General features: G+C 36.8%; 1 pseudogene; it reads right to left on the bottom strand.

Annotated features, from left to right (window-relative positions):
- Positions 1–4,580: 4,580 nt before the first annotated feature.
- On the bottom strand, positions 4,581–6,780 carry LOC139452955 (uncharacterized; annotated as a pseudogene).
- Positions 6,781–12,609: the final 5,829 nt, after the last annotated feature.

The following is a 12,609-nucleotide window of genomic DNA, read 5'->3' as shown; positions in this document are numbered from 1 at the left end:
CTGAATAGGTTATTACAGACAGGTGTTCAAAAGTCCCAATGGCCATGGATACTCGTTATGTGTTTTATGTCATGTTCATGTCGTCATTTATGTCAATCAGGCAGGCACATTCTTGGTATTAATAATCGTGTATATGCTCAAACAGTTTTTGTTTTCACATTGTCAATTCAAATTGAAGGAACATTATCACGGCCCCAAACGCGAACGTTCACTTCTGCCTCAAGTCTGTAGACACATTCTGGTTCCACTAGACGGTTACGGTAAAATTACTTGGTTTATCAGGGTTGTGTTATGTACTCCAAGTTGTGGGGAAAACTGGTGAAATATATGGCTGACATAATAAAAGCTTGCTGATCCTTTGTTTCTCGTTGTACTAATGACTATGATTCACTGACTGTGGCCAAATGGTAACAGCAGCCTCTGTCCCGCTCAGAGACAAACATCAACACATGGAGGTCAGGAAGTTATGTAACCGTCAAGGCAATGAGAGACATTTGGTGGGAGGAATGGCCTTGTTGTGGACTTGCTGACCTCATGATCAGTCTGACCAGAATAATTAGAGCGCTATTCTATCTCATTTTGCTGTTAACATTCTGTTTAAATATGTTTGTCCTATGAAGTAAGACGACTACGTCACTATAATGTACAAGCTTCAGGTAATCGGGCCACAATAGATTGATCTCATGTGTTAACAATGAAGACCATACACAAGGAGACAATCCTTGGTTAACGAATAACACCTGCTGCAAAGACCTTGAAGTGCAACTTACGTGCAGATGTTTCTACCACTACATATTCGTGTAACACGCATTTAAGAAACAAAATCATATTTGGAAGATTATTTCGGTATGAACTGCATGTCACCATGATACATGTCAACTTATGAAAAATCGTCAAGTTATAATGTGCATAAGTTAAACTGAAGCAATTTAAAATAATACTACAGATATTGTTCAGGTTTTAAGTCTATGTATAATTAGTCAGGCGTTGTGAAGGGTAAAATAATTTGGAACAAGAGGTATTTTAATGGATTTTGTTTCCAAGATAATTAATATACATCACAGATATTGTCATAAGGACAAAAACAACAACATTTTAGCCAAATATAGGAAGAGTAATCCATGTCAGCATCTTTGCTATCGGTGTTTATGTAAGTTGTTACAGCGCATTTGTATCACAGCATGAACTCAACAGATCATTATATCCCAGTGTTTTTTTAGAGTTATTCAATCTCGTGTTCCTTTTTAAAACTCACAAGGTTCTTGTTAACTCTCTCTCACACACACAAACAAACAAAACACACATACACGCGCGCACATACACACACAAATTTGAACATAGCACAGCACCATTGGCAGATCCCGATTCCATATATTAAGTGAGCACAGGTCGTTCACCCGAAATTCCCATAGACGACTACAATCACATTGCAGAGAAGTGTTAGTTTGCTAAAGTTTGATATGATTCCTTTTATATTGATGCATATTCGTATCAGATAGACATGTATTTTATCCGTAGAAAGGCGGTCAAGCCTACCGTACAATTCAAAGTTACAATTAATTTATAAACTACCTCAGAACAAAATGAAATATTTCATCCTTTATCCTTTCAAAATTGAAGAGCCCCCATGACGTAAATATTTTAAAAATAGTTCTCTGGACTGTGTCCAATAATGAAATTGTCTTATTTATCATTACTTAAATTGAGACAATGTTACCACAAGGCCCATCTGCTTACTGGGATAGATTACAGCCTCGGATAAAACAAACCATGACCGGTATTTGCAAAATTGTAGTTCTTAGTTTGTACTGCCTTAAAGCAGTGGCGTGGGGGAAATTCGAAGCCCGTAATAAAAGAACATGATATATCAATAATACGTGTCTTGGAGTCAGATATTTGTCTATGATAACGTGTTATTGTATTATCGTATGTTAATATAAGGTTTTAATCTTTTCATATCGAAACCAGAATGATTTTGTTGCTATATTAGTACCAAAATAATCTAGATATTAGTTTCAAAAATAATTTATATGTAATGAAGATTTGTTTTATCACAAATCTCCCGGTGTTTATAAATATAAGATAACTAACATAGGAAATCCTAAATGTGTCATATATGCATTAACGAATGTCATGATTAAAGTAAGCATCAGTTCTAAAAATTGGAAATAATATACATTCGAGCATAAACAGTTTAGTATCTTTAAATGGGTCTCCACATGGACAAGACGGATCGGGGAAGATTTGCCATTAGTATCGCCGTACCTTATTTCACAATTGCTAGTTGTCTGTGAAGATACTTAAATTATATGAACTATATGATCGTTTATGATACTGTGTCATAGACTACATGAACACACAATAAATGTTAAGTAATTATGTGAAGGTTATTTCATGAACATCATTTTATCCACAGCTTATTCTGTTCAGTTAGTTTAATTCCAACGGAAATGTTCATGCATCAACGTTTTATGAAGTTATGTACAAACGTAGATTTGTACCCTTGGTATATGCATATAGCTGTACATCTTCCACATTTGCAAACAGACAAAGCGATTACTTGTTACACTGAAGCAGATGACATCTTTACTACCTTTGCGTTACAAAAGAAATTGAGCATATTCTATCCCAGTAGATGGAGAAAAGGGTAATCCCATTGTGGTTTGACCGCCTCCGTGGTCTTGTGGTAGAGCGTCCGCCCGGAGAGCGGAAGGTCCAGGGTTCGATCCCGGGCCGCGTCATACAAAAAGACGTTAAAAGATTGTACTTGTTGTTACCCTGTCTGGCGCTCGGCATTAAGGGGCTAAAACAAGGACTGGTCGGCTCGGAGTCAGTATACTGTGTCTGAGTGGGGTATTCATGTTAAACTGCGGCATGGTATCTCAGTGAGCTAGCACTATAAATCGGCATCAGTCCGGACTAGTACAAGCAGCCACACACACACATACACGCGCATGCACGTCGCTATATAAGTGCAATAATCTTGGACGCGACGTTAAACCCAATTTCACCTCACCTCACCCATTGTGGTTTGGTCAGTTAAGAGAACTGTTACATGAGAATCATTTGCCAGACATTCTCATACACAACAAACCAAACACGAATTTAAATATCATATTTACTAAATAATGCAGCCATTATATATGATAAATACGTCAATTAGAAGTGAGGCGCTCTAACAGAACAGAACTTTGGTTAATGAAGACATGGGTCAACAATCTACCTCTTGTTTTATTGGATGTAGAACAGAAAAACACAAATACTGGTATTCGTCACCGATGTCTTTTAAACCACATAAAGGTATATTATTTTATTATGTAGGATACATTGCCACCAGCCACCATTGCCACTCTAATTGGCATATAAAAGTCAGCCAAGCATCATCTACGTAGAATATAGTTCCATCGATCGCGACGTCGAGGTTACTTTCTTCTACGTAGATGTTACATGTTCTTAGACCGTGGCCCTAATACGCTTCCTCAAGGTAGCAAACATGTATGAGATAAATATATCAAATCAGTACCTTGCATACTTGATATGTGTGTTTTAGTACTGACATTGATTTAGTTTTGTTTATATGACTCATGTCATTTGAATTGTTAGTGCTGTAAATAAACCTATGAGTAACAGTTTGTGGGGTGTTCTTACCTTACTGGCTGACAAATGGGTGAAGAAAGGGCTGAGTCCACTTAAACCGTAGGTAACAGGCATGGTATTTGTAATGAATCAACCATTACTAAAAGTGTCTAACAAGTGGGATGTCAGACAGATGAGAGGACACCAAATTTACGGGTCACCAATTCTCTAACAATGGATGTAAAGACACTGGACAACGACGACCACTGGACTTTGCCGGATGGTGACGGAAGCCAGAAAATTAAGCGAGAGGGAAACGACACGGTCACTAGACCGTGACTGTACTGTTTTTCCCCTATTTTCCAACATTTGGAATATTGGGTTCACGTTTCTTTGTTCTGACATATGTTGATACCTTTGCCATCAAGGTAGAGCAAACACATGCAAAGGCAAGTTAGTTGTTAAACCCGAAAAACACGGAAACGTTTGGCACGTAACTCCATTTGCTACTTCTGTGGTAGTCACTCCATTTATACTTCCAAAAAAAGCTTTAACCCTTTTAAAGCTTTTTAGAAATTCAACAGCATGGGTTTGGTCTGACAAAATGGGGCATGTTTCGGCCAATGATTAGAGTATTCTTGCAAGTCTAAGGGTCCAACAGGAGTTATTTCTGTGATATGCTATTTCAAAACCCAAAATTCAGAGAGATGTGTATGAAAAGAAAAATTTAAATAATACAAATATAAATTCCTTCCAGGTGAAGGCCATTGCTTTCACTTGAAATCAAATTAACAAAGCAGATTTTAGTCAATGACACATCTCTTTGGGTAGAAGTTCATCTCTGTCACCATTCTATGGGATTTCTGGAAAGAAAAGTTAACTTACAAAGTTGTCATATACGTGAAAGGCTTAATGTTGCTGATTAAGCGCAAAGATGTAAACTCGAACTGACTGCTCAGTAACATTCATGTAATATTAGTAATATTCAAATAAGTGTACTTGTTCTAGGTGTGTGTGACGTGGATATATATATATATAAGCGTATAGAAGAAACGTCAACAAACTTTTAACTATGTATAAAATAATAAATAAGCAATGTCCTTCATATGTAACTGATCTTATACCACCAGCTGTGTCACAGAACGTCAATTATAATCCCTGACACCGCCATGATTTTGTAGTTCCATTTGCACGGACATCTACGTTTAAAAGGTCTTATATTATAGATACATTAGGCAAATGGAATAATCTATCATCAGGAATCAGGGATAGTCCGTCAATATCTTATTTTAAAGCTGTCGCATCTGAGCAGCGTACATCACCACCTATGCACTATAATTGCGGTGAGAGATCTACGAACATATTGCACACTAGATTGAGACACAATTGTAGCACACTAAATTCCAACCTGTTTCGTGTTAATCTATCTGATACTTTTTCCTGTAAATGCAGAGCTCCTTGTGAAAATTCATTCCATTTCTTCTTCGAATGTACCTTATATGATGATATTAGGGAGACATTACTGACAGCTATCGATAATCTTGGAGGACAAAAAACTCTAAATAGTATTCTTTATGGTGATCCAAACTAAGATGTTTTCCTGAATACAAAAATATTCTTGTCTGTACACAAATTTATAGAAACGACTAACAGATTCAGTAGCTAGCATATTATTGTTTCCAAACCGTTAATCATTAATATAGTTAAATCTATATACAACACTAACATGTATAATATTAGCATATGTATGAGATGCACACTGTCTTCACTTTCCAGCACATTGTACATATCCTTCATATGAGCACTGTATATAAATTTATATTGCGCACTATGTTTCCACAATGTGATGCTTCAACTGTACATTGTTCATTTTCATTATGCAATATTATGTATAACTGAATATAGGGAGAAGTTGGTAATAAGTGCTGCACTTGTGCCCAATCCCTTTGTCTTTTTGGACAATGCAATATGTTTGATAATAATAATAATAATAATAATAATAATAATAATAAGCAACCAATGTATTATGATCAGGGTCCATTGGTATCCCTTCAGCAAGTGCGAATCAGGTCCTAACACATCTGTTCTGGGTGGTGCTGCCCAGTGGGCTCCGATTCGTTGAATGGCGACTTCTACGTTGAATTGTTCTCTTTGAAATAGCGTAACAACTTCAAAAATGTGCGGATAGCTCTTCCTGGCAAGTCTTTTGAGTTTGTGATTCCAGCCCTCGAAGTTATTGTTAGTGCAATTCCCTTGGTTACCAAAATGGTTCCAGATCTCAGGTCCTAATTGGCGTCCTTCCATCCACGTTGTCGTGACGTAGTCCATGAAGGCTGCGACCTTGGGACCCGCGGGACTGTCAGCGATGGCTTGGATCCAGACGTCGCACTTCATCATCTTTCTTGTAGTCCGTAGCTAGACCCTGTACTCGACGCCAAATGCACTGGGTGAACTGAAAATAACAGCCCCTGATCAAAGTGTTGGGAAAGGCACTTGTTCGGGAGCAGACAGTACACAAGCGGGAACATGTGGCCTTGGAATTCAGCAGGACGTTTAGGAAGGGTCTTGTGACGTTGTCGGTACAGAATGGTCTTCAGGGATGCAGAGGAAGGAATTTCTTTAAGCAGGTCGTCTGGAACTATGCCGTGTTGGCTGCGAAGCCTGGAAATCTCATCTCTGTATATCGTTGGAATCGGTGTTGTTTCCGTCTAAGCATGGTGGATGAGCTTGGACCTGAAAGATTCCACTTCCATCTCATATGGGATAGGTTGGCGGGAATGGTTCACCTGCAATTACATAATTGTATTTTAACTAATATTAACTATAAACAAATACATACATGTGACAAATACCTGTGGTATCTAAAAATAAGTAATAATAATAAGTAAAATAAATAACTGAATAGCAAAGTCTTTTGAGTCTATGTCTTTAAGATTATTATTATCATCATTATCATGTGCAGGCAGCAACAAGGCAGTTATAATACTTCTTCTCACGAACCGTTTTCTTACAACGAAACTTGAATCCCTCATAAAACAAGTGCTGACCACCACGCACGGTATCAACCATAGTCACTCTAACTTGTGCATTAGCCATTTTGGACATAGATAAATAAGTTGCAATCTTTAAATATACCATCAAATACATACTGTATGTATTCTTAAGAAACGACTCTCCTCTAAACCCATCGGTATCATAACCCATATCAACTAAGAAACTAATTGTTTGTTCAATTAGAAAACTGATCATCTCTTCTCCTGTTTAAACATCCAAATGTATTATTTTTTTTACGAAACGACTCTCTAGTAAATCTCCTCTCCTCTCCTCTCCTCTGTTTGAACAGCACGGGCGCTAAACTAAACAACGGTAATCTGGTTGCTTATAGCAATTACTCATTTCTCGCCTTCGTAGGTCCATTACCCCAACTTGGGTTTTCGCTTGACTGATACTAGAGAAAATTGGATTTTCGCTTACCCAGCACGACGCCTGTTTACCTGTACTAGTTGAGTGCCAAGGTTGAAGTCATTCATGTGTGAAAAATGCTGTCTAGGCATCTGTAAACGGCTGAAGAAATGCAAATGTAGCCCAGTTTAGACGATGCGCTTGTTTTGTGTACAGATGAGACGGCGACATTGGGGAGACCTGACACACATGAGCATGAATAGCCATGTTTATCTGTACTAGTTTACTGCCAAAATTGAACACATTCATGTGTGAAAAATGCTGTCGAGGCATCTGTACACCTTTTGTCGACTTGCATTATTAAAGTACATCAAGATGAGACATCATATTTCGTATTTCCTTCACCGAACACACTCTGTATTCATCACAGTTTGTGACGGATTACGGATACGAACGAACTAGCATTTGTTTTGCAGGTAGGTTTTGTTAAGATTTGTTATCTTATTCTCTCTTTACCCTCTACTTCCTTAATCACAATTTAAATCCAAAATAGTCTTTCGGGCCTAACACTGTGGCAATGTTAGACCCTCTGTTTCTGTATTCACTTGAGCTCATTTCCCCTAATGTTCACATCATCTCGTAAGACTAAGTCATCAATGATGTCAAAGCTGTCTGACATGTTTCTTATGAACAGTTTATGAGGCTAAACAATGTCCAAGTGACTTAAGCACAAAAATACGCGCTATCCACTTGATCGACGTTTGTATATGATTTTTGGGGAGAGGAGGTGCTAACTACTACTTAAAAACAAAGATCATATCAGATTACTAATGAGATGGTGATAAGGCTCAGTTTTTAAAACAATCTGAACTCACAGTTTTGAATTACTACACACTACACTGCCTGGATCCCCAGCTTCAGTGGCTAAAGTGTGCAAAGATTGTTTGTGAATGAGATAAGCTTTATTGTTAGATTTAGTTCTCAGGATATTAGTTCTTGAAATGCATGACGTAGCAGTCCCCTCATGTACTCAATATATGCTAGTTCAGTATCCAAGTATCTGCAGGCGACATTTCCCAGACAGTGGAAAATATTCATCCTTATTCCAACACAATATTTACAAGTAAATGAGGAAAAGAGACAAACGATTTCTGTGATGAGTAAAGCAACATATGTGTGTGTGCGCGCGTGCGTGCGTGTGTTTGCGTGTGTATATGTATATTGTATATAACGTCGAAGTGACAATAAGTATGGCACTTGTGCCCCATCCCTTTGTCTCCTTGGACAATAAAATATGTTTGGAACAAAACAAAAAACCGCACACATCATACCATATTACATGTATCTTATTCCTGTGTGTAGTATATTAGATACACTGCAAAAAATAGAACAAGTATGTGTGTAGACTTTATGGTCAAGTGCACAGAGCGGATTAACAGTGACAGTGACAAGTGACAAGTTACAAATTGATTATTTTTGTCTCATCGGAGATACAAGTTGTAGGCATATACATTATTATAAAGGTACACCATAAAGTATCTCTGCCACCCACGATGTTGGTTATAAGAGACCATACATAATGCATAGTAAGAGTTAAAAGTATTGAGTTAAAACATATAAAAAGCAGTATAAATATATATGGTGTTATCGATAGTGAGATTTTCTTCGAACAGCCATTTTGTAGCACCCATTTTGTAGCAAATACTACCTAGTGTTGAAATATTATAATCATTTAGAATATATACAAGCTCAATATTATCATTTTAGTTGCCATTTGTGGGGTTAAATACCTTTGGAATGTGGGTAACACGAATATCATCATAAAGTGAGCAGTGGAGGAGAAAGTGAGTTTCATCTTCTACACATCCAGGGCAATATTTACAAAAAACGTTGGTTAACTGGCACAGGAGGATTAGAATAACGTCCCAATTCAATCTCGAGCTTCATTGAACCGCATCTTAAAGATGATAAAACCGAGCTTTAACAGGGAAGGAGGACATAAGGCTCTGTATAAATAGCTGTTTTAAATAATAATAATAATAATCATAATAATCATAATAATATGGTTTATTAAAGTGTCATGTGTACATAATACACCTGGCTATTACTGGCCTAAAGACACCTAAAATTATACAATCAATAAAATACATAAATAAAACATTTTAACTAATAATATCTTTATATGTATACAGCAACCCAACCCACCCACTCCCACCCACCACCCTCCCCCCGTCTCACTCCACAGGCACACGGACATATACTCTCAAGCAAATTCACCAATTTACACACCTTAGCACACACCCACACCCCACACCCCATATACATGTCTCAGATCAGCGAGTCACAAAAATTCACCTCGGTCACTCAATCAGACGCATTATTCATTATGACCCACACACATTCAATCATGCACAAGTTCACCCGTGTCAATCAATCATTCTTTATTCAACCTTCCCAACCCTTCCTAGCACACACCCATATACGCCCCAAGTCACACCATGTCGCACAGTCATGCATATACCAGTCATTCTGTTTATCCCCAATCCCCTTGGTCAGTATTTCAAATTTTCTACTTAATCACCTTCTCTCACAAATAATATACAACATATGAAACGTTCATTAAATGTTCTATAGGTTCTCAGTTTCAGTCGGGGGTGATTGCATTGCATTCTTTATTATATTCACTTGAAAGTGTTGAAATCGATTTGTGCTGAGCTCAGATTGGTTTGTACGGGATGCCGCGAAGTGATTTGAAACATGCTCTCGTGCGCATAGCAGATTAGCCAACTGAGTGGATTGCACAGAGGATGAAAGCTATATTATTATTACTTAAAAGTGTTGAATTTGGTTTGGACGGTTTAATTGTACGGTATACATTGTTATAATGTAAAATATCCGTGGAAAATCGCGTTTTTTTAAACAGTAGTCCTCGGAAAAATCATCCTACGCGTAAAAATATAATCAAAGTTTAAAAGGTACTCCGAAAAACCGTCGCAGATTGTCCTGTTTTTGATAAGAGCTTTCAGCACCAAACATACCTTTATTATAATATTCATAACGCAATACTATTATTGTCTGATCTTAAGTTTCCGGACATCATACGTTTTCTATCTCGAATACTTGCACTACAACGAGGGGTGTGGCATCACACAGAAATTGTAAATACTCCGATCATGGCTTGTTTTTATGATAACGTTGTCTTTTATAAATGAATGAGATGTTTTACAGTTTTTCATGTGAAAAAACTAAGAATGTTTATTCAGCGTCCGAAAACTCATAACACGGGGACATATGTTGTATGAATGTCTTATGTTTTACAAAAGGTAAACATGGGAAAGGGTCAGACATTGCACGTTTGTAGCAGTATTGCTCGCAGACCTGGCGGGTTCGCTGAAGCTATTCCCAATTTTTTTTAAGTACTGATTTAATTTCGAAACTTTACTGCATCCGCCATCTTTGTTTATTTTACTTTACTTTTGCCACTGACTTATTACATTTGTTGGTATGAATATTGTCCAAACGGCACGACCTTGCTAAAAATGCAATGAAAAAATTTTCAGGGGCCTCAGTCAACAAACTGCGACTGTAAATGTATTGTACAGCCGATGCAAGAAAATAACAAAAGATGTTACAAATCCAAATTATGAACATGTGGAATATGAATACTAATACCTGTACTTTTCAGAACGAGAAATTTACACATTGACATATTCAGATAAATCTCAACCTAGTCTTCTAATTTATAGGGTTTTTTTTAACTTACTGATTGATAATGATATTGGATAATGAATACAAGCCTCAGACTTTTGCTACCTTAATCAACTTGCGTTCATATATTTCATACCAAAGGACACAATGTGATATTCTCTATTCTCCGATATATATGATTGTCTGGTAGGTTTTTATCGGGTATGAATAGTTGATTCGTCTAGTCATAGTCATTCTTACTCGAATGATTGGCACGGCACATTCTGGCAGAGTTTATTATTTTATTTATTATATACATGTATTGTTAATTGTAGTAGATACTTACATCAAAGTACCTTAGAACGGAGAACTGATACCATCAAAACATTAATAAGTACACAGAGAATTGTTACATATCATTTCATGTATATTCCTGCTTCAACAAAGAGCCTGCGTGTAAGCTGTAATCAGTGAAACTGTGTGACCACAAGTTCATTCTCAGCTGGCTAACGTCACATCTCCCATGAGGTCAGTTCTATTTCTCTAGCATAATACAATTTCAGAGGACATTTTGAATGAAAGGAATTAAAAATAAATTCGCTCAATAATCATATTTAACAAACCTACATGTATTTTACCAAATTCAAACACACACCCGCTCTACATTTCGTACCCTTTGGACCTGGACCATTACTGTGTACATATATCTCTTTTAACTGTATAATATATATTCATGATAATCAATTATTCTCGTTCCTAACTAGAATGAGCACATTCTGAGTCTAAATCTGAGAAAAATGACAGACAAGATCCTTCTTTGTACTATGCAAGCGATACAAACGTAGCGGCTGAGAAATGAGAAAATGATTGTATAATCTATATGTAATTTATCATATTTTCTCGTTCAATCTATTGTACTTAACATTTGAAATCATTTTATAGCTTCAAGGAGTACTGTTATGGTGTGGTATTATGAATTCAATTAGAATATGAACAGTGAAAAACCATATAAAATGTCTTCCAAACTCCACGCTTGCGCAAACGCCTGGCGGTCATAAAACTAATTGCTCCGCAGATTGTTTGTGTAAATTTGACTAACATTATGCGAAGTCGCCGATTAGCCACGCAAAAGATTTACAAAAAAAACAGTTTTTAAAGTAAAAGTCTTTTGCGCTGTAGTGTACTTGGTGTGACCCTCTACAAAAACGTTTCAGCCATATGTGTTGATTAACAAGACCCTGGCGATAATGCAAACTAAATAAGTTCAAAGAACATATAGAGCACCCTTAAACCATAAAGTTTTGACACTGACGTAGGGGATTTCGACTGTAGCACGAGTAACCTATCAATAAATTCCATTTAGGTAATCACTTTGGAGTATCCAATCACGGACCTGGAATTCGATATCACACATACCTTTGACGCCATTTGTCTTAAATGGTTTCTCACCCACAAGTAAGTAAGAATAGAGAATATCACATTGCGTCCTTTGGTATGAAATATATGAACGCAAGTTGATTAAGGTAGCAAAAGTCTGAGGCTTGTATTCATTATCCAATATCATTATCAATCAGTAAGTTAAAAAAAACCTATAAATTAGAAGACTAGGTTGAGATTTATCTGAATATGTCAATGTGTAAATTTCTCGTTCTAAAAAGTACAGGTATTAGTATTCATATTCCACATGTTCATAATTTGGATTTGTAACATCTTTTGTTATTTTCTTGCATCGGCTGTATAATACATTTACAGTCGCAGTTTGTTGACTGAGGCCCCTGAAAATTTTTTCATTGCATTTTTAGCAAGGTCGTGCCGTTTGGACAATATTCATACCAACAAATGTAATAAGTCTGAAACGAGATTTACCGCAATTCATAATCACAATCATTTGATTAATTGCGAATATATTACCAACCCGCGACAATCGTGCCGACTTATATTAGG

This window comes from Haliotis cracherodii, unplaced genomic scaffold (genome assembly GCF_022045235.1).
Source record: "Haliotis cracherodii isolate W230 unplaced genomic scaffold, xgHalCrac1.p SCAF_10, whole genome shotgun sequence".
Taxonomy (NCBI): domain Eukaryota; kingdom Metazoa; phylum Mollusca; class Gastropoda; order Lepetellida; family Haliotidae; genus Haliotis; species Haliotis cracherodii.
Note: the sequence above shows the minus strand (reverse complement) of the source record. Positions and strands in the feature narration are given on the sequence as shown.